At 44.6% G+C, this 24,441-nt stretch overlaps 1 long non-coding RNA gene across 1 annotated transcript in view; it reads right to left on the reverse strand.

The window, feature by feature from the left end:
* LOC141083978 (uncharacterized) overlaps positions 1-24,441 on the reverse strand; it is a 312,249-nt gene that overhangs the window by 79,045 nt on the left and 208,763 nt on the right. The window lies entirely within an intron of this gene.

The raw sequence follows: 24,441 nt of genomic DNA on the forward strand, positions 1-24,441 counted from the left end.
GGGCAGGTAACTATCACGTCTACAGGCACTGAAGACTGCGGAGATGGGCAGTTAACTATCATGTCTACAGGCACTGAAGACTGCGGAGATGGGCACGTAGTTATCATGTCTACAGGCACTGAAGATTGCGGAGATGGGCAGGTAACTATCATGTCTACAGGCACTGAAGACTGCGGAGATGGGCAGGTAACTATCACGTCTACAGGCACTGAAGACTGTGGAGATGGGCAGTTAACTATCATGTCTACAGGCACTGAAGACTGCGGAGATGGGCAGGTAACTATCAAGTCTACAGGCACTGAAGACTGCGGAGATGGGCAGGTAACTATCACGTCTACAGGCACTGAAGACTGCAGAGATGGGCCGTTAACTATCATGTCTACAGGCACTGAAGACTGCGGAGATGGGCAGGTAACTATCATGTCTACAGGCACTGAAGACTGCGGAGATGGGCACATAGCTATCATGTCTACAGGCACTGAAGATTGCGGAGATGGGCAGGTAACTATCATGTCTACAGGCACTGAAGACTGCGGAGATGGGCAGGTAACTATCATGTCTACAGGCACTGAAGACTGCGGAGATGAGCAGTTAACTATCATGTCTACAGGCACTGAAGACTGCGGAGATGGGCAGGTAACTGTCATGTCTACAGGCACTGAAGACTGCGGAGATGGGCAGGTAACTATCATGTCTACAGGCACTGAAGACTGCGGAGATGGGCAGGTAACTATCATGTTTACAGGCACTGAAGACTGCGGAGGTAGGCAGGTAACTATCATGTCTGCAGGCACTGAAGACTATGGAGATGGGCAGGTAACTATGATGTCTACAGGCACTGAAGACTGCGGAGATGGGCAGTTAACTATCATGTCTACAGGCACTGAAGACTGCGGAGATGGGCACGTAGTTATCATGTCTACAGGCACTGAAGACTGCGGAGATGGGCAGGTAACTATCATGTCTACAGGCACTGAAGACTGCGGAGATGGGCAGGTAACTATCACGTCTACAGGCACTGAAGACTGCGGAGATGGGCAGTTAACTATCATGTCTACAGGCACTGAAGACTGCGGAGATGGGCACGTAGTTATCATGTCTACAGGCACTGAAGATTGCGGAGATGGGCAGGTAACTATCATGTCTACAGGCACTGAAGACTGCGGAGATGGGCAGGTAACTATCACGTCTACAGGCACTGAAGACTGTGGAGATGGGCAGTTAACTATCATGTCTACAGGCACTGAAGACTGCGGAGATGGGCAGGTAACTATCAAGTCTACAGGCACTGAAGACTGCGGAGATGGGCAGGTAACTATCACGTCTACAGGCACTGAAGACTGCAGAGATGGGCCGTTAACTATCATGTCTACAGGCACTGAAGACTGCGGAGATGGGCAGGTAACTATCATGTCTACAGGCACTGAAGACTGCAGAGATGGGCAGGTAGCTATCATGTCTACAGGCACTGAAGACTGCGGAGATGGGCAGGTAACTATCATGTCTACAGGCACTGAAGACTGCGGAGATGGGCAGGTAACTATCATGTCTACAGGCACTGAAGACTGTGGAGATGGGCAGTTAACTATCACGTCTACAGGCACTGAAGACTGTGGAGATGGGCAGTTAACTATCATGTCTACAGGCACTGAAGACTGCGGAGATGGGCAGGTAACTATCATGTCTACAGGCACTGAAGACTGCGGAGATGGGCAGGTAACTATCATGTCTACAGGCACTGAAGACTGCGGAGATGGGCAGGTAACCATCATGTCTACAGGCACTGAAGACTGCGGAGATGGGCAGTTAACTATCATGTCTACAGGCACTGAAGACTGCGGAGATGGGCAGGTAACTATCATGTCTACAGGCACTGAAGACTGCGGAGATGGGCAGTTAACTATCATATCTACAGGCACTGAAGACTGCGAAGATGGGCAGTTAACTATCATGTCTACAGGCACTGAAGACTGCGGAGATGGGCAGGTAACCATCATGTCTACAGGCACTGAAGACTGCGGAGATGGGCACATAGCTATCATGTCTACAGGCACTGAAGATTGCGGAGATGGGCAGGTAACTATCATGTCTACAGGCACTGAAGACTGCGGAGATGGGCAGGTAACTATCATGTCTACAGGCACTGAAGACTGCGGAGATGAGCAGTTAACTATCATGTCTACAGGCACTGAAGACTGCGGAGATGGGCAGGTAACTGTCATGTCTACAGGCACTGAAGACTGCGGAGATGGGCAGGTAACTATCATGTCTACAGGCACTGAAGACTGCGGAGATGGGCAGGTAACTATCATGTTTACAGGCACTGAAGACTGCGGAGGTAGGCAGGTAACTATCATGTCTGCAGGCACTGAAGACTATGGAGATGGGCAGGTAACTATGATGTCTACAGGCACTGAAGACTGCGGAGATGGGCAGTTAACTATCATGTCTACAGGCACTGAAGACTGCGGAGATGGGCACGTAGTTATCATGTCTACAGGCACTGAAGACTGCGGAGATGGGCAGGTAACTATCATGTCTACAGGCACTGAAGACTGCGGAGATGGGCAGGTAACTATCACGTCTACAGGCACTGAAGACTGCGGAGATGGGCAGTTAACTATCATGTCTACAGGCACTGAAGACTGCGGAGATGGGCACGTAGTTATCATGTCTACAGGCACTGAAGATTGCGGAGATGGGCAGGTAACTATCATGTCTACAGGCACTGAAGACTGCGGAGATGGGCAGGTAACTATCACGTCTACAGGCACTGAAGACTGTGGAGATGGGCAGTTAACTATCATGTCTACAGGCACTGAAGACTGCGGAGATGGGCAGGTAACTATCAAGTCTACAGGCACTGAAGACTGCGGAGATGGGCAGGTAACTATCACGTCTACAGGCACTGAAGACTGCAGAGATGGGCCGTTAACTATCATGTCTACAGGCACTGAAGACTGCGGAGATGGGCAGGTAACTATCATGTCTACAGGCACTGAAGACTGCAGAGATGGGCAGGTAGCTATCATGTCTACAGGCACTGAAGACTGCGGAGATGGGCAGGTAACTATCATGTCTACAGGCACTGAAGACTGCGGAGATGGGCAGGTAACTATCATGTCTACAGGCACTGAAGACTGTGGAGATGGGCAGTTAACTATCACGTCTACAGGCACTGAAGACTGTGGAGATGGGCAGTTAACTATCATGTCTACAGGCACTGAAGACTGCGGAGATGGGCAGGTAACTATCATGTCTACAGGCACTGAAGACTGCGGAGATGGGCAGGTAACTATCATGTCTACAGGCACTGAAGACTGCGGAGATGGGCAGGTAACCATCATGTCTACAGGCACTGAAGACTGCGGAGATGGGCAGTTAACTATCATGTCTACAGGCACTGAAGACTGCGGAGATGGGCAGGTAACTATCATGTCTACAGGCACTGAAGACTGCGGAGATGGGCAGTTAACTATCATATCTACAGGCACTGAAGACTGCGAAGATGGGCAGTTAACTATCATGTCTACAGGCACTGAAGACTGCGGAGATGGGCAGGTAACCATCATGTCTACAGGCACTGAAGACTGCGGAGATGGGCAGGTAACTATCATGTCTACAGGCACTGAAGACTGCGGAGATGGGCAGGTAACTATCATGTCTACAGGCACTGAAGACTGCGGAGATGGGCAGGTAGCTATTATGTCTACAGGCACTGAAGACAACGGAGATGGGCAGGTAACTATCATGTCTACAGGCCCTGAAGACTGCTGAGATGGGCAGTTAACTATCATGTCTACAGGCACTGAAGACTGCGGAGATGGGCAGTTAACTATCACGTCTACAGGCACTGAAGACTGTGGAGATGGGCAGTTAACTATCATGTCTACAGGCACTGAAGACTGCGGAGATGGGCAGGTAACTATCATGTCTACAGGCACTGAAGACTGCGGAGATGGGCAGGTAACTATCATGTCTACAGGCACTGAAGACTGCGGAGATGGGCAGTTAACTATCATGTCTACAGGCACTGAAAACTGCGGAGATGGGCAGGTAACCATCATGTCTACAGGCACTGAAGACTGCGGAGATGGGCAGTTAGCTATCATGTCTACAGGCACTGAAGACTGCGGAGATGGGCAGGTAACTATCATGTTTACAGGCACTGAAGACTGCGGAGATGGGCAGTTAACTATCATGTCTACAGGCACTGAAGACTGCGAAGATGGGCAGTTAACTATCATGTCTACAGGCACTGAAGACTGCGGAGATGGGCAGGTAACCATCATGTCTACAGGCACTGAAGACTGCGGAGATGGGCAGGTAACTATCATGTCTACAGGCACTGAAGATTGCGGAGATGGGCAGGTAACTATCATGTCTACAGGCACTGAAGACTGCAGAGATGGGCAGGTAACCATCATGTCTACAGGCACTGAAGACTGCGGAGATGGGCAGGTAACCATCATGTCTACAGGCACTGAAGACTGCGGAGATGGGCACATAGCTATCATGTCTACAGGCACTGAAGCGTGATACTGACACCTACCAAAATGGTACAGAGACTGCATAGGAAAAACAGGGGCAATAGTGGTGACAGAGCCAGAAGTGTGCAGATACTTTTGAAAGTAGTTTTAAGCTGCCCAGAGATAGTGCTAATAATCTGAATAAAGTAAATATTCCAATATTTATATTTAGCACCCATTAAATGTAGTGATTTTTCTCCCTTCAATTATCCACTGCAAACCCAAATCCAATTTTAATGTGCCGCATTGAAATATTTGGTATGAGACATTAATGGTTGGAGTTATTATTTTTCATTTTTTCATTAATGGTCATTGTATTGGAAATTAAAATGTTATCTATAATAAATAATAAAGCCTTCACTATGACTCTGTTCTTTACAAGCTCTTTTCTCAATATAAGGGCTAAGTTGCAGTCACATTGTTGGCTTACAACCACAGCCAAAGAGAGGGGAAATGTAAAAGAAGGCAAAAACTACAATTTTATTTCTAACGAAACCATCACTTATTGTTTCGGTAAAAAAACTGTAATCCCCAGAAAAGTCTTTGAAAAGCTTTTAACTCAAACAATAATTACGGTACTAAATGGATCACAATTATCATCGCACAGGCAGGTTATTGATCATATAGGAAAAAAAAAGACATTTGGGGTTTTCCAGAAACTGCTCCACTCTTATCCATGGCGGTATCTCCTTTTGCAGATTCATTTTAAGTGAAAAAAATCTGAACTGTATTATTAGACAGAGCAGGGACTAACCTGTTAACCTAGCCATAGATTTATCTATTTTATATAGATTTTTACATAAAAATAATAATAAAAGAATACAACTTCATAAATGAAATATGAAACTGGTCTAAATAAATAATTTATTTTACTCAATTATATAGCGCCATTAATTTCACAGAGTTTTACAGACATTATTGGCTCTGTCCCCAATGGGGCTCACAATCTAAATTCCTTATCAGTATGTCTTTGGAATGTGGGAGGAAACCCACGCAAACACAGGGAGAACAAACAAACTCCTCGCAGATGTTGTCCTTGGTGGGATATGAACCCAGGACCCCAGCGCCGCAATGCTAACCACTGAACCACCATTTAGTGTCTCCTAATACACCTAACAGCAAAATCACTGGCGGACATATCATTGGTGCAACCTGTGCACAGGGACTCAAGAGTCCATTATGAGCAGCTATTGGTCTACAAAGGGCCCATATCCTGTTCTTGCACAGTCTGTGTCCGCCATTGTGCAGAATAATGGTGAATGATCATTAGCGATAGTAGTGGATGGCCTTCTTGTATCTCTTCAGTCTGTCTCATATACATACAGTACGTTCTGCAGAAAGGCATTCACATTCAATAAGCCCTTCTATCCTTTGACATCATTTGTCAGGAGAGAGTCAGAAGGCATCTATCTGATCTTCCCAACATTAGCGTTTTGGTCAACATTAATCTAATATGTCTGGGTGCCTTAAAGGAGTCTGTTTGCCAAAGCTGAGCATAAACTAAGCACATAGCATTGTAGGGTATATAGCCCTATACAAATGGTACCTTAGGGTACCGTTACACATAACGATGTCCCAGCGATCCCACCAACGATCCGACGTGGATGGGATCGCTGGGACATTGTTAGCTGATCGCTGGTGAGCTGTCACATAGACAGCCCCTCCAGCGATCAGGACCAGCGAGCACGCTGGTTACCAATGTAAACATCGGGTTTCTAAGGGCTGCGGGCCCTTAGAAACTCGATGTTTACCCTAGATACCAGCGTGCACTGCAGGCAGGGCGGGAGGTGGAGGCAGAGCGGTGCAGACAGACCGGCGTAGGTCTGCTATCTGCTACTCCGGTCTGACAGACAACAATTGCAGTGCTGTAATTACTTAATTAAAAAAGCTAATGGAGGTGCTTTGTGCACACTTTGTGTGTTTCAGAGGCTCACTGCACTGTTCTGCCCACTGGCTTTGCTTGTTCCCATCTTCACTCATCTAGCTCCAATCATGCCAGCACTGTAAGTCATCAGTGAGGGAGGTAGGGGGCATGTGAAGCCAGTGGGTGGAACGTTGAGCCTCTTGGCGACACCAAGGGTACACTGAGCACCCTAGTTGGTACATTTTATTAAAACTTCAGCTTTTTGTAAAACTGAGGCATCAAATAGAGCACTAAGGATGCAATTCTTATAGGGGCAATGTCCCCTTCAATGTTATGTGCTTAGTTTATACTGTCAGTTTGGGTTTACAGACTTCAGTTAGGCCTCCTTCACACATCCTGGTGATTCCTGTACAGGAAAAAACAGTACTGTGAAATATGTGGTCCTTGTCCGTGTGTACATATGTTACATCCTTGTGACATCTGTGTATCCGTGTTTATTGTCTGTGTGTCAGTGTGTCCATGTGTTACATCCGTGTGTCATCTGAGTATTGATGACCATATGTCTGTGTGACACTTACTGGCACCTGGGAAAAGCAATGCAGTTCAAGCTGTTCGCAGGCGCCGGTTGGCTGCTGAAGGCAGCTCTCATAATTGTCTCCTGCTCACGCTGATTTCAGGAGACAATGATGGGAGTTGTATTCAGCAGCAGCTGTGTAACTCCTGTGTAAAATAAAGAATGAAATAAAAAAATGGCGTGGGCTTCTCCTCAATTTTGATAACCAGCAGAGGGAAAGCTGGGGGTTGATGTTAATAATCACAGCTGTTTTCTTAGCCTTTCTTTGCTGAATTTACAGGGGACCTCAGAAAAAAAAAAGCCGTAGGATTGTCTTCACTTCGGACAGGTGAGGGATATGGTTGTTTATTCATTTTGCTATTTTTACAGGGAACATGGTCATCAGTGGATTAGGCGTAAGGTGAGTATTTTTGTTGCTTATTATTTTCATTTTTTTAGGGGACAAGGGCTTCAATGAAGTAAGTGTGAGGTGACTATAACTGTGTTTTTTATTTTTAATTAAAACAGGGTGTTGATTTTTACTTAAATTTTTTTTTTCCCGTACATGTACCTACCTACTGTCAATGTAATGCCTTTATGCATCTGTATCTGTACTTGTTCCTGCCTTGCTGCTGTAATGCTCTGAATTTCCCCATGGTGGGACAATTAAAGGATTATCTTATCTCATCTTATCTTACAGGACTTTATTCTGGCTGTGTCTTTTTTTACAATATAATTATGGGGTTAGTAAAGGATAGGCGTCTTATAGTGTCATCAGTGTTCACGTGTGCAGCACGCATTTTGTCCGTGCTGTGGGTTTTTCATGTGGACACACAGTCTGTGTGAAAAAACAGACATGTGCTTACCAACATTGAATACAATGGGTGTGTGTATCTGTGTTTGCAGTCCTTAAAAACCTGACTGCATATGGATATAAAACAGGGAGATGTGAAGGAGGGCCTAAAAATGAGTGCACTTCAGTAGCATAGCTACTGGGGGGCAGAGGGGGCCGTCGCCCTGGGCCCCATCACATGAAGGGGCCCACCGGGAGTCATGAGACAGAACACAGCACAGGAGGAGAGCGGGAAAACGCCTGCTCACCTGCCTGAGGGAGACTCTGCATGCTGGTAACACAGTGGCCAGTTGCAGAGTCTCCCCCCTGCACTGTAAGTGCAGGCTTACTGACCTCAGGAGCTTCTATCAGGATGCAGTTTTGTGCATGCTGGGATTGGCTCAGGCACACTGGGTCCATGCCCAGCCTGCATTTCACTCTGACATTTCCTGGTCTTGCCTCACTGCCTGCAAACTTTATCAGTAAGGTGGGGATGGAATTTATTAGATTTATTAAATGAAGGCATGTCTTGGTCACTATGGGGTGAATGTGAGAAGATGGGGGTATTGTGGGAGTTGATTTGAGGGAGGGAGACAAGGCAATTGGTGAATGTGAGAGGATGGGGGTAATGTGAGGGCTGACGTGGGGGAGGGGGACAGGGCACTGGGGGGGTGAATGTGAGAGGATGGGGGTATTGTGGGGGAGGGGGACAGGGCACTGGTGAGTGAATGTGAGAGGATGAGGATATTGTGAGGGCTGAGGTGGGTGAGGGGCGACAGGGTAATAGGGGGCTGATTATTACATGATTTTGTTAGTAGATTATATGCACCCCATTACATGCTCATGGAGTATAATCCTAAAATATTATGTTTTATTAGACATATATTAAAATAATGCTTAAAATACAGAGGCTGCTAAGCTAAATGGGGGGAACAAACAGACCGACTGGATAAAGTGCAAAGTGCATAAATATACACTAATTTTTGGGGCACATATTACAATGATTCAATCATACAAAGTGCATAAAGCAAATACTGTACAAAAGGTACACTCTCCATAGAAAAAGCTGAAACAACAGCGCAGAATAAGGCTAGGTTCACATTTGCGGTTGAGTCCGCAGCATATTGTCCGCAACCACAAACGCAGCGTTTTTTAACCACATCAGCTTACGCATGACGTCAAAAAGCGCTGCGTTTTTATGCATTTGCAAGCGTTTTTGCATGCGTTTAAGTTTATTATGCGCATGCATTCCATAGGGAAAAAGTTTCCAGGAGATTTTCCTTGACACAAGCCTAGCCCAATTGGCGTGTCTCATGGGATTTCTGTATATTGACCCTTGTACAGATGAAATCCTCAGATTTTGCTCCTGTATCCCGCGTCAAGATGGATCTTTGCATGGAGAGTTTCTATCGGAATCTGGATTTGGATATCAACTTGTTTCTTGCCTTTGCCTTTGTTCGTGAGCAAGAATGGAAAAGAGAAAGACGGAGAAGACTGAGTCGGCGCTTTTGGCAACACCCCATTGTTGAAGTCTGGGAAAGCCGTGGAGCCTACCACTCCTTATTCAGTGAGCTCCATGAAAACCCGGATAAGTATTTTGACTACACGAGGATGTCTCAAGAGAGCTGGGATTTGCTGGGTCGTGTACAAGGAGCCATCAGCAGGCAGGACATCCAGCTCCGTAGAGCGATTCCTGCTGAGGAACGTCTGTTGGTGACACTAAGGTGCATAATATTTAAAAATATCTAAAAATAAACGCCTGTCATAATTATTATTGCTCTGCAATATACAGTACTTATTTTTTTTCTTTTTTTTGTTTTTCAAAACCCCTGTCCTAAATATTATTGTTCTGAATATTTTTTTTCTCTCTTTGTTCGGCAGATTCCTGGCTACCAGAGAGAGCGTATCATCACTCCATTTCCAGTTCCGGATTGGCATTTTCACCCTTTCTGGGATTGATGCAGACACCTGACGGGCTTTGTGGGATGTTCTGCGTGCGGAATTTATCCCCCTACCCACCACGGAAATCTGGCAGAAAACTGCTGAAAAATTCTTGGAAATTTGTCATTTCCCCAACTATTTGGGAGCAGTGGATGGAAAACATTTGTATTACCAAACCGGCTCTAAGTGGATCCGAGTACTTTAATTATAAAAAATATTTTTCCATTGTGCTCATGGCCATTGCAGCTGCGGACTGTAGGTTTGTCGCCGTGGACATTGGATCTTTTGGCGCTGGTAATGACTCACAGACATTTAAAAACTCGGACATGGGCCAACGTTTGTATGGGAATAATTTTAATTTCCCCCTGCCATGACCTCTTCCCAACACTGAAGGCCTACCAATGCCATTTGTTGTGGTTGGGGATGAGGCCTTTCAGATGTGTAGAAACCTACTGAAACCATACTCCAGTCGGGACTTCAACCACACAAAAAGGATTTTTAATTACAGACTGACCACGGAACGAAGAACTGTGGAGTGTGCCTTTGGTATGCTTGTCTCGAAATGGCGCATTTTAGGGACAGCAATTAATCTCAAAATTTACATAGTCGATGTGGTGGTCAAGACGTGTGTGGTTCTCCACAACTAAATAATGGCTAAAGAGCGACAAAACTTCAAACTTGGTGAACCTGTTTGTAATCCATTGCCAGATTACCATCATCACCCTCTGAGCACAACGATGGAAGTTGTCCAAATGAGGGATACATTTGCGGCCTACTTTGTTTCGGATATTGGACGTGTGGCATGGCAAGATGAAATGGTTTAGTAAAATGTTCTTGTAATTTTATGTAATGTTTGGACCTGGAATGTTAAAATGTACCTTTAATGTTTGCTGACAATAAAAAAACTCTAGTAAAACACCTGTCCACTCCCTGTCTCATGCAGATTGGGTTATGTCACCTATGCTTTACACTACACCTGCTCTCTCTGTCAGTGCTATGGTAGATGACTTCTCATTAGCTCCATCGTCTCTTTGGTCTGCATTAATCTATATTCCAATAGATTAATGCCCACTGAAGAGATGATGAAGCTAATCCACCTCATATATTTACTCACCTGCCCATTTGTCTGAAATAGTGTACTGAGGATGCAGAAAAGCCAGCATCTTGAGTGCACTAATGTTGACACCTGGGCAGGTGAGCATTGCTGACCCCTGACCCTTTGTGCTGTATTACTTAATTTTTTTTGGAGGATTTTCAGTCCTCTTTGTGCTTTTGCCACCTCATAGCTCCAAGACAGACACAAGAAGCAAAGCTACAGTGTAAATCAAAGAAAGAAAAGGAGGAGCAGATTGTGTGTCATGGAGCTATGAGGTGGCAAAAACACAGCGTGTGTAGACGGCGATGTGTTGATGGCGCACGGTGTGTGTTGATGGCACACATTGTGTTTTGATGGCGCACGGTGTGTGTTTCCGGTGACAAAAGAGGCAAAGAACAAGCAGAGATAGGGGAAAAACAGCCCAATTTTATTTAAAAAAAATTTACTTTTTACAAAATAATGAGGGGGAAGTGTTACGGACCTGGGGGTGTGGAGATGGGAGGATTGGCTGGGGGTGGACAATGAAGGGGTTCCAGGGGAAAGGCCTAATAAATGTGTGGGGTCTGGGAGGTTAAGGATGGAAGTAGACACATTAGGAGTGGAAACATGGGACGGGAGAGACACATTGGAAGGGAGAGACAAATTGGACAACACAGACACATTGGGAGGTGAGGGTGGTGGAGGTAGCACAACAGTTCTTTTTTCATGTCTCGTTTCCCATCTCTTCCTCTTGTGTTTTCCATGACTTTGTTGATGGCTTTTTCGTCTCCTTGGAAGGGTGGGAGTGGTGGATTCCGTAACTGGCATGGTGGTGGCGGTGGACAGCCATGCAGGACAAATTGAACAATACAGACACATTGGGAGGTGAGGGTGGTGGAGGTAGCACAACAGTTCTTTTTTCATGTCTTGTTTCCCATCTCTTTCTCTTGTGCTTTCCATGACTTTGTTGACGGCTTTTTCATCTCCTTGGAAGAGTGGGAGTGGTGGGTTCCGTAACCGGCATGGTGGTGGCGGTGGACAGCCATGCAGGAGCAGGACTCTGCGTGTTGGTGGCGGTGGACGGCCGTACAGGAGCAGGACTCTGCGTGTTGGTGGCGGTGGACGGCCGTGCAGGAGCAGGACTCTGCATGTTGGTGGCAGTGGACGGCCGTGCAGGAGCAGGACTCTGCGTGATGGTGGAGTGGCTTTCAACAGCACCCGGCATGGTGGTGGCGCTGTAGTGGTGTGTGGCAGGACTGGGCATGGTGGAGGCCATACAGTGGTATGCAGCAGAACTCAGTATTGAGGTAAAGCGTGTAATTGGTGGCACAGTTGAAAATGCCACGTGTGGCTGCTGGAAGTACCGAATCTGCTGAATAGACTGAACGTAAGCAGCACTGCAGGCCTGCATCACATTGAGCTGGAGTTCAGGCATAAAGTGTTCCTACATGCCCCATTCTATTGCAGAAAAAAATGGTGTGCTGGTCTCTGGAGGTCGGCTTCCAGACGGTCAAGGCATTGCTGGACAGACTGGAAAAGTGTGTCAGTATGGGTCAAACCACTATCCAGTCTCTATCTATCTCCCACCGCCTTCAGGCTAATCTGGAAGACAGAGCTCAAGTGAGTAAACTCGAGCATGAGTATCCTGTCCGAGGCCTTCTGCCGCTGTCGGGAAGACCCAACAGAAAAAGAGGCAGAGGCCTGGCACAGGGGAACACCTGAAGGACCAGCTGCCTGTTCTCCAGCTTGTAACGCCGGCCCACTTGCTGCATCGCTGGTGGATGGCTGGGACTGCTCCGAGGCTGTTCGCTGAAGGACCGCTCCTGAGGACGATCCAGGTTCGAGGGTGCTGCTCCAGGTTCTGTGAAAAGAAAAGAAAAACATTACTACCAAAAAATAACAATTGTACAAGCGTCAACTCCTGTGGAATAGAAAAATTCAAATTAGAGAATACAACACAAAAATACTTACGTTCTCTGAGCAAGGACAGGCCTCAGGAAAGCCAGCATCCTGTGATACATGTATTTTCTTATCCTTGCTGCAGCACCACTGCAAACTTGAATCTCCTGTCTCAGGTCCTTGTTGAAGCGATCCTTCATTGAACGCCAACGGGTTCTGACTTTGTTCACTGTGAAAGGGGAAAAAAAGGGTTAAACAGTGCACTTTAGGCCGGGATTACACAACCGTGTGTGATGCGAGAAACTCACAGGAGTTTATCGCATCACATACGGTTGTGTGATCCCGGCCTTACAGGTTCACTGCTGCATCAGACCACATTTCAATACTTACGAAATTCCTTTCTGACTCGTGGCATGGCGTTGTCCCAGTCATCCATCATCGCTTGGGCCACCTCATTCCACAGCCGCCGAATCACCATGTTGTCCGTGTGCCGCTGCTCCCGGGTGTCCCACGAGACAACTCGCTCCTCCACTAATGTGATCAGGAGGTCGTTGTCCAGGTAGTCCTCCTCCCGTTGTGGAACCTAGAAATAAAAGAAAGACATTAATGTTGGAAAGCTAAAACAAATAAAAAAAAAGAGAGAGAAAGAAAAAACAGTCAAGAAAAACTATAAACAGTAAAAAAAAAAAAAAAAACTTACACGCTGTCTTGCCACCGGAACTTGGGCCTCCGTCTGCTGCTCCTGCTCCTCTGCACTTGTTGAAGTGTTTTGTGAAAGAAAATACATGATTTTGCCGCATATGTAAAGCGACAAAGAATACTTACCAATCAGTTGCAAATGTACTCACTTCAGACTCCTGTCCGGTGTGTTCGGTGTGCTCTGGACTTGAGGCCATGGTGATATGGTGATGAATGCTGCAAGAAAGAGACAGAAATGATTACAGACTGCAGGGAGAAAAACAGACACACAGACATTAGCTTGTATACTCACATTTTGGTAATTCAGTGTCTTCACAGATCTCTTCCACAGTCTGGAGTCTTCCAATCTCTTCCACAGTCTGGAGAGTACTGGACAGTAAGTGCCCACACCCTCCTTTTATACATCATTGTGTGGGGGGGTGGCTAAAACCAGTTCCTGGACATGTTTACTCAGAAGTATACATGCGTACGCAAACGCAAGCGAATGAATGTGGTTGCGTACACATGCGTTCCCATAGACTTTAATGCATTTTTTAGACATAACTCCTTCCGCAAGTGTCTGCATATGTATGGCGGTGGCAATTTGACGCCTTCAAAATTGCAACATGTTGTGTTAGCTGCGTCCCGCCGCACACCCCGAAGCAACGCATGAGTAAGTAAACGCAGGCGAACGTGTGCAAACGCATGTACCTGCGTCCACAACATAAAAGATAGGAAAACACGACACATGCGGATGTATGCGTCTGAAACGCTGTGGACACAACCGCAAATGTCAAACCGGCCTAACCCCAAACTTCCAGGCTTTCACAACAGAGAGGCTGAATGCAGCCAAGCAATGGTGTGGCCCGTGGGAAATAAAAAACACTTGATCTGCTATGACTTAAAGGGAACTTTTCACCAGGTCTGGCGCCTCCCTTCTTCTTGCGATGCCGCCCTCCTGCTTGCTACGTGTGGATGACACGTTTTCTCGGCACCACACTCCTGTGCAGGTGTACTTCTCTGCCCTGTTAAGGGCAGAGCAAAGTACTGCAGTGACGAAGGGACACGTCATCTACACCAAGCAAGCAGGAGGGCGGCATCGCAAGAAGAAGGGAGGCGCCGGACGAAGACCAGTGACACCTCTCGGACCGAACCACCCTGCAGGTGAGTATAAAAGTTATTTTTCTTCTCTTACAGGTCGGGTTGGGGGCAGATATATAGCATTACAGCATTCTGTATATCAGCAGTGAAAGGTGATGGCCGTATCTGTTATCGGTCAAAACTGGTGACTTGTTCACTTTAAGAAAGTATAGTAATATTACATTGGTAGGAAAATGAAAGGAAAAGTGTATAGAATACTGTACCATGTCAGCGGAACTGCTGCGTTTCCGCAGGGCCAAAACCGCAGCGGAAATGCAGCAGAATCCGCAACGTGTGCACACAGCCTTACTGTACATGGGGGGACTCAAGGGACATTATTAAATGTTAAGGTGGCACTTAAGAAGCATTATTGTTATAGGGGCACTCAGAGTATTGTGACCATCAAAGTTGCATATGAGTTATTATTACTTTTTAGGTACAAAATGTGGAGGGTACTAGCACAGGTTATTAATATTTTTAGGAGGGAATTTTACTATCTAGAGAGTACAAAGGAGGCATTATTACTATGTAAGGGGCACAGTGGTGTCATTATTATGCGCAGGGCGGTAGGAGGAGCACGGTTATTGTACCGCACAGCAGGTGCTGTAGGACACATATGGCAGCAGCAACTCATTATTGGGGTATCAGCAGGATGAGGAGTTTGCACAGGTTGGGCATAGATATGGACAGTGCAGGAAATGTGAGAAGTCAGATATGTCTTTGTTGCATTCTCTGCAGACGAGTCCTGTTTGGAGAAGTTGTCATGTCGGTCTGGGCCAGATCGAAAAGACGGGAAAAGCGAATGATTCCATCAGAAAGAACGTCCTCTGTAAGTCACTGTCTATAACTGTACTGTAATCTCTTATATGGTCTGCAGGACTGGTATCTAGCACAATATGGTACCTTATAGCAATATCAGTGTTCGTTTTTGTTTATACGGTAGATTTATTTTCAATCACATCTGCTGATGTTCCTCTATACTCACAATTAGGGTATGCCACCATAGCTGTAGTCAGGATTATCTGGTTAGGGATCCATCAAGATTTTTTGCACCCCCTAAGCTGAAACCCTAGCTACGCCTCTGATGCACTTCCATTCTATTTCCTGAGAGAGTCAATGAGATGTATAGTTTTTGAATAGAATCGAGGAAAATCCACATGGTATTGGGATAGATTTGTCCCCCACTTGCAGATAATGAGAGAAATGCAGTTAGTTGTATGGTGATGTCACTGAGAAGGAAACCATGGCAGAATAGTACAAAGAAATTCATATTACAATATTTGCGGATCTGAAAGGCTGGAACAAACATAAACTGAATTTATACAAGGAACACTTCAGGCACTTCAAGGATATACCTGACTGAGGAGCAACAGTCCAAGCCTCTGCTTCTGCACCCCCGTTCGTGGTAAAAATAGTACATGATCATTACACAGAATTTGCTGTGTGGAGCATATGGACAAGACGTTATGGTAATATCACACTGATACTCTGTCATTGACAGATTTCTAGAATTTAATTTCTATTCTTGGTTATAGAAATTAGAGTATTTGAGCAAAACAGGTTTATGAATGTTGCTTTTATTAAACATTATATTTAAACTTAATAGAATTTTCTGGACCAAGCATAAACATTGGCATTGAGGGTATAATATCAAATTCTAACAGTGTGTTATATACACAGTTAGGATTCTGCTCTGTTTCATAGTACGAGTGGTCGTCATAAAATCCCTCATATTCGGTCGCATACATGCGGTCAGGTGTCAATCACTGTCTTCCTGCTTCTCCCAATGAAACATTGGAAGAAGCAGATGAGAAAGCAATCAGCTTAACAAGTGACTACAAGTATGCAAATCGCATCTGGATGGTCCCGTGATGACTGCTTGAAAGGTACGCTTTGTCGTGGCTGGTTGGCAGGCACGAATTGGCTAATTTGTTCTTTATGTATTTCAATTCTTTTCCAGAATATTCCATGTAGTAGTAATGCAGTTTAAAATTAATATATTGGATGTTTGCATATAGCTCGGTGTAGACAGTACGCTGTGGCACTCTACTGTATGGATATATGGCAGTTACTGCAGCATCCACCTGTTCACACTTGCTTCATTCTCTCAGGAGGTGCTTGTCAGTTTTTCTTTGTAGAATACTATTGCAGGTGGTGGCTGCCTCTATTAGACTGAACATTGCTCCCATCACGTTTGGCAATCTTTATGACTTTTTAATGTGATTTAAATGTCATTTAGGGGCAATACTTTTTGTATGTTATGTAAGACTATGTCAGGTAAAGTCCATAATTAATTACACCAGAGGTATTTAACCCCCTGTTGTTAGTTTCAGACACAACCATCTCCAATATTTCTCCTGTACTTCTCACATACTCTAGAACTTACTACTCAAACAAGTCACATTTTCTCATCTTCCAAAGAAACCTAAAAACTCATCTCTTCATAAAAACCTGCCATATGCAATCCTTCTGCCATTGCACTGACATTATCTTTACCTACTCTTGCCTCTACCCTTCACTTGTAAATTGTGCAGGTACAGTACCTATGCACCTTAGCTATTTAAGTGTTCTATAACTTCTCTGTACATATGAATGCTTAGCTTGAGAGCTTGAACTAAAATTGCCCATTCCTTCATTTCCTCAACTGGTGGTGCCCTATAGAGTGGGTAGGCCGCCATACATTAGATGGTTGGCCGATCCCATTAATATTGGCTGCTGCCATACATTAGATAGTTGGTAGATCCTACCAATATTGGCTGCTGCCATACATTAGATGGTTGGCAGATCCTACCAATATTGCTGTTGCCATGCATTAGATAGTGGGCAGATCCCACCAATATTGGCTGCCACCATGTGTGAAGTAGTTGACAGATCCCACCAATATTGGCTGCCATACATTAGATGGTTTCTGACTGAGCACTCCACCTCTTAGCCGCAGGCGTTTTTAATCACAGCAGGGCCACCACCCCTCCACAGAGATATAGATTTCAGTCTAAGGAGAGGATTTACATAGGTTCCCATACAGATGAACACTTTAGTCTAAGTGAGGATTGGCATTAGGTTAGGGTCCTGGAAAATGAGAAACATCTTAAAGTGGCTTCCAGGTACACATAAATTGGCCATTTTATGCGCTCAGCTTTCTAAATTTTTCATATTTCTAATGCAGTAATGCAATTCATTTTTATATTTCATGTTTGCATGCTATGGCTCTACAGAGTGCTTCCTTTTTTGTTTGAATACATTAGATGGTTGGCAGATCCCACCAATATTGGCTGCTGCCATGCATTAAATAGTTGGCAGATCCCACCAATATTGACTGCCGCCATGCATTAAATGGTTGGCAGATCCCACCAATATTGTCTGACGCCATGCGTTAGGTAGTTGGCAGATCCCATCAATATTGGCTGGCTCCATGCATTAGATAGTTGGCAGGTCCCACCAATACTGGCTGCTGCCATGCATTAGATAGGCAGGTCCCACCAATATTGGTTGCCGCCATGCATTAAATGGTTGGCAGATCCCAACAATATTGGCTGCCACCATGCATTAGATATTTGGCAGATCCCACCACTATTGGCTCTCACCATACATTAGATGGTTGGCAGGTCCTACTAATATTGGCTGCCCTAATGCATTAGATGGTTGGCAAATCCCACCAATATTAGCTGCAACATATATTAGTTGGTTGGCAGATTCCACCAATATTGACTGCTGCCAAGCACTAGATGTTTGGCAAATCCCACAAATATTGGCTGCCGCCATGCATTAAATGGTTGGCAGATACCACCAATATTGGTTGCCACCTTGCATGAAATGGTTTTGCAGATTCCTCCAATATTGTCTGATTCCGTGCATTAGATAGTTGGAAGATCCCACCAATATTGGCTGCTGCAATGCATTAGGTAATTGGCAAATCCCACCAGCATTTTCTGCCGCCATGCTTTAGATAGTTGGCAGGTCCCACCAATATAGACTGCCGCCATGCATTAGAGAGGTGGCAGGTCCCACCAATTTTGGCTGCTGCCATGCATTAGATGGTTGGCAGATCCCACCAATATTGATTGCTGCCATGCATTAGATAGATGGCAGATCTCACCACTATTGGCTGTACAAGTTGGTTATTTACTTAGTCATGTGTATTGTACATTTTACTTGTTTTCTACCTCAGGTTATATTATAATTTTTTTTCTCATGTACAGTAGTCTGGAAATAAAATAATAATAATTTTAAGTTCATATGAGTAACATTTTTACTGGAACCATAAGATGGCAAGGTGGATAGGGGATAACTTTTTTTTTTGGTGGGGATAACCCTTTAATAATTAACTTGCTATGTTTGATGTCAGCTATAGCTATAGCATTGGTTATTCTATGGAAGAGAGGAGCACTTTTATGGCACCAATTTTGTCTGAAGTGCCATGTATAACACATATCAGGTGTAAAGGCTGAAAGATAAGACCTACAGCATCCTAAGGGCCAGTCACACTAATCGAGATCGCTAGCGTTATCACTAAAGCGTCACCGATTTTGTGACGCAGCAGCGATATTACTAGCGATATCGCTATGTGTAATACTTACCTCTGACCACCTCCCCCGTTGGTTATCGCTGATCGCGCGAGAACGTCCTGGGCCATTTCTCGTTGGCCGCTTCCTGCTGGCGCCGGCGAGCGCTGCGTGGACGCGGGTGGGAGGATGTCTTCATCGCCTCGTCTGAAAGGTAAGTATGACTGCTGCTATGTCGCTGGTGAGATCTGCCTGTTTGGCAGCTCACTAGCGACCATTTAGCGATGCACCAGCGATCCTGACCAGGTCGTATCGTTGCCGGGATCGCTGGTGCATCGCTAAATGTGACGGTACCTTTAGACATACAGGATCTGAGCATAAAATAGGCTGATAGTATCCTTGTGGCACCAAATCCTCAGAATATAGCTTCATATGCATGTGTTGATCTCCAGCAATCAGCAATAATCAGATCAATTTTTAAATACTAAACCATACATGACCATACTAGATACAGTTATTAACTTATGGGTTAAGTGTAATGAATGCATTGTCTAGCACTGCAGAATTAAGGAACTTTGTACTCAGACTGGACAAATGAGAAGATGATGAAATGTACTTTATTCTTTTCACCAATTCCCTTAGTACCAAAAAAGGCCTAACAAAGACTTAAAATTACCCCATATACCAATGTTTCTGTAGATCAGCCTAAGTGACCATTATCCTCATCGCAAATAGACGTACTTCTGTCTAAAAAAAGATTACCGTATACATTATGCCATGTTATTTGTGCAAAGTAAATGACCTTCATTGTATTTGTGTGAAAATCTAACAAAGATGCATGGATTATGCTTGCTTGGCCACACTTCCACAATGAATAATGGGGTCAGAGGGTTTCACAATGTGGCTAAGACTGAGGATGTGAAATGGGGCTATGTCATAGGGTAGTCATAGAAGGTTGGCGATGAAGAGTTGTACCTAAGATTATTGGTGTGGTCCTTCAAAGCTCTTCTGTGTTGCATGGTAATCCCTAATTATACTCCCTTTTAATATGTCACAGACACAAAAACAATGGATTCATGAGACATTAAGGAAAGTAATTGATTATTTAATTGATGTGGCTGAAAAAATACTGTGATAGGCAATATTTATATGAGACACACTTATGCACATCAAATCCAAAATATTAAAATAGAAAAGCACCACTCCAGTGCTTTTTTTTTATTTCAGTTCTAGAGTGGTGCCTCTAATGTAAGTTCTCAGTAATATACTTACCAGTCGCTCTCTTCAGCTGTCCTTGGCGCCGTTCCGGTCCCAATCCGCCATCTCATTATCACAACGAACCAGAAGTCAGAGGTAACGGTCACAAGCTCCTTATGTAAGTCTAGGAGACCCTCGTTGTGGCCTCACTATGGCTCTCATAGACTTACACTGAGTTATGACTTCCGGCTTGCGCAGCAAACACTGGAGAGATATGGCAGGTCATAACCTGTAGAAGACTCCTAGCGCTGCGCTGATAGCAGGTGAAGACAGACGCTAGGGAATATATTACAAGGGGCAGTGGTAAAGGAAAAAAGATGTAGTATGGTACGCATTCAAGGTTTTAAAGTGAAGGTAATTTGCTAGGAAATGTCATCCAACCTCTTGGAGCCAAATAGATTCTGAGAACAAAGGGGTTACAAAGGTGTAGGAGTCACTCTCCTAGATGTCACCTGCACATTAGCATGCAGTTTCACCTGTGGATTTCTCTAAAACAGCAAAACAGATTTCTACAAGAAATTCTAAGGACTCTCAAGGAAATGTTGCTTTCCCGTCCGGTCGATGGGCATGTCAAAATGCCGCATGCGGATACATCCGCATACAAAGCATGTCCCTGCGTACCCAATGTTAAAGATAGGTGCGCAGGACAACGCAGAATGCATGCGAAAGTATGAAATCACTGCACACGTGGAATATGCTCAAAGTGAACTTTTTATTTTATTTGACGGTGATGAAGCGACAGCTGACGTTTCGGCCTAACAAAGGCCTTTATCACATAGTCACCCTTTTAAAGTAGAGTTTCAGTAGTCACCGGGTAATTATGATCACTGCTAGGCAATATTTCAAAAAGAAGTGGATTATCCAATATGATCAGAGGTCCTGCTTACAGAAGATCAGCACTCCTGTGGGTATGACAAGGAATGATTGGTGGCGCAGTGGTGGATGCAGGCACTGTAGACTCAACTTTTTAGTCGAGTGCTAACCATCTCTAGTATCTATTGCATGCAAAAATAGGCAGAGCTTAAGGGAGTACGTACGCAGCCATCCTCAGTCCAGCCATATGCAAGTGTGAACTTAGCCTAAGTACTCCTATATGCTCTATGAGAATGACACCAACTGACGTGTCTGTCAGTGACTTAACTCCTGGAAAACAATGCAATTGGCTGTCCAAAATTCTAAATGTACAATCGACACCTTCCCCAACTATGAGTCGGCTGGCTCTACAATACAAATTAGACCGTTGGCCGAACCATTTGATATCGGCTGGTTTGGTCAACATTCTTCTAATCTGTACAGGGAGCCTTTAGATTCAATATTGTGCCTTTGTGACACCCTCTCCCCATCATGTACTAAATGATATGGATGAGAGACAGATTAAAACATAATAATAACAGTTACATTCCTTCTCTGACTTATAATTTATTTTTATATGGTGTGGTGAATGTTCAGCCACACATAGCTTCCAAATATATATTATACACCTCGGTTATAAAGCATGACCCATTTTCAGGTGCTGACCACGACAATATAATTCAAAGGTGTCCCTGCTAGAAATGAAACCATCTCTATTTCCATAACACGTTTGGTAGGTCCATTAATAGTGAACGCTGCCTTTATGTTCCTTTTCAAAGTGAAAGCTTTTATTTTTGTCAATAAACTGTGTCATTTAAGGGAGTAAGAAAACTCATGTTGTTTGAGGTCTTTATCAGAGTTTCTGCAAATCAGGTTAATTGGTGATCAACAGAGATTTTCTGGCTCTAATGAGGCCCGCTAGCCCAAGGCAAGGCCTGTGACTTGATAAGGGACTTTTGCTTTCCTTCTGCTAAACTCTTTGATCACTTTTTTAGCTGGGAGAACAACCCCCGGGAATGTCATTGTTTTTTAATTGCCTGATTACCAAATGTTGGAGATAAAAGATAGATGTTCTCAATTAATAACATTTACATAGATTAGCATCACTAACAAGCCTCATTAGAAGCTGCTGACTTTGTATTTAGATGTCCCCTGTAACTTGTACTCTGTGACTGTTCAATAAAAATGGCCCTTGAATGAAGCAATATATCAATATATGATAGATAGCCAATCAATACAGACAGATAGATGAGAGGTAGAATATCATATAGTGTAATATGTCTATCACTGTATCTTACCTTTTCCCAGGCACATGTATAATGCTGGATAGTTTTTATAACCCTTCATTACTAAACTACATCATCTGATAGCCTGTCTTGGTATCATTGTGGGTTGACAATCACTGATCCCCAATCAACTGTTTCAAGAACCAGATGACATTAGGCAGAATATACTCATTGTGGAAATGACTCTATTGTGGAATTACTTTAAAGTGCTTGTAGATACTTAGTACATCTCTAGTGTTAAGCCATGTCAAAGGATTCTCATTCAGTCACTATATGTACAGTATATGCATATATAAAGCATGTATATATTGTGAGAAGTTAACTGGTAAACTACTGGAGGGGAAATATGCATCACTGAAGATGTTAGGCTCAGTGATATGAATCAAGAAAAATTCTCCAGCATACTATGTGCTTAGAGGGGTTAATCAGCCATATTAAGGGCTGGGTTTTTGTGGACAGCTGAAGAGTGGGTAGGAGGTTGTTCCCCATATTTCCACCCCAGGATGTGGTCCAGAAGGTTAATGTGGAGACTTTGGACTCATTCAGTGTTTGGTGTGTCTGGAGATGAGATTTCTAAAGCTGTGCTCATGTTAAAAGGAGCTGAACCTTGTTTTTTTTCCTTGAGCAGGCGGATCCCACACAGCCACACCGACTGTACTGTATGCTATTTTGCTTTTTCCATTATGCCAGAAGGGTCGTGCTTGTTTACCTAATTTTGCACTGGTTTATGTAGTACATTTTTAATAAATCCGTTAAATCTTAAACAGAAAGTCATTGATATGATACGAATTTCCCCCCCCCCAAGGAAGATGTAAATGCCATGCAAAAATCGCCATTGGAGCTCTATTCTTTTGTTCTGTTGACTGCTATTTGGTTCCATATGGGTAAAAGTGCAATACTACGGATTTGACTAACTGACAATTAGAATGTATGTGTCCTTGTTTGACATGTTACTTATATATTGTAATGCATCGCTTACTGCATGTGTTGGGGACACTCGCTTGGCAATGGGATGAAGGCACACAGGCACGTTTTTCTCACAAAACAGTCCATTTGGTTTATTTAGACATCATAAACCACACCGTAGGCCATGTTGCACATCACAGACCTAACACATAGTCCATAGCACCTTATAGTATACGGCTTTGACTCACAGTCGCTAAACACGCCGGACTTCTCACTTCGTTCTGTTACCGTGGGTGACCACACAGTTCATTATATACTGTACATCAACGGAACATAATAACCACCGACAGTCTGTTCCAAAGGCAGATGCTTCTCTTCCTCAGTCACATTATGTAGCTGAAACCACCCCCATAGGTGGAAGGTGTGTGGTTAGTCAGTCCTGCCCAGCTCTCCGACTAGCCCTGTAAGCCCCACTTATAAGTAAACAAACACTTGTGAAACTACAAGTCCCAGAACAACATTTGGAGCTTACAGCGCAGAGGGTGGGTTGGACTGTTTACAGGGCACAGTTAAACCCACATGCTTAAACCCTTTTTGTTTTGGGGAATAGCACACACCTCTTTTGGTACCACTCGGCGGTTAGCTGAGCTTGGTACTCTTATTTTTGCGCCACTCAGTGGAGCTGAATTAGTTAGTTGTATTTTTGTTTCCACTTGGCGGTTAGCTGAGTTGGTATTCTTCGGCCAGTGCTCACCCCTCTGAGAAGCTATCAGAGTAGGGTAATCTGCACTCAGTCCTCATAGGGTTAGGATTAACCCCATATGTTCTTGGTGATCGCTCGCCGCTCTGCTCTGCCATTGCTCACTAGCAGCAGGTTAACATCTCTGCACGGTGGACCCTGGGTTGCATTCGCACTAAATAGAGTGACTAATAAAATGCAATCCACCAACCCTAACAGTATCTTAGCGCCAGGGTCTGGCTAACAATGTTGAACGAGCAGCAGCTTCCGCGGAGCATCCAGCAGCTGGAGGGCAGGTTGTCAGTGTTAGAGCGAGCAACATTAGCTGTGGATCAATCCGCAGTAGCGGCGCAGACAGCCAGTGAAGCCGCTACTTGGGTTTCTGCTG

The sequence above is a fragment of the Dendrobates tinctorius genome, unplaced genomic scaffold (genome assembly GCF_039654945.1).
Source record: "Dendrobates tinctorius isolate UK_male_01 unplaced genomic scaffold, ASM3965494v1 ptg000022l, whole genome shotgun sequence".
In the NCBI taxonomy this organism is placed as follows: domain Eukaryota; kingdom Metazoa; phylum Chordata; class Amphibia; order Anura; family Dendrobatidae; genus Dendrobates; species Dendrobates tinctorius.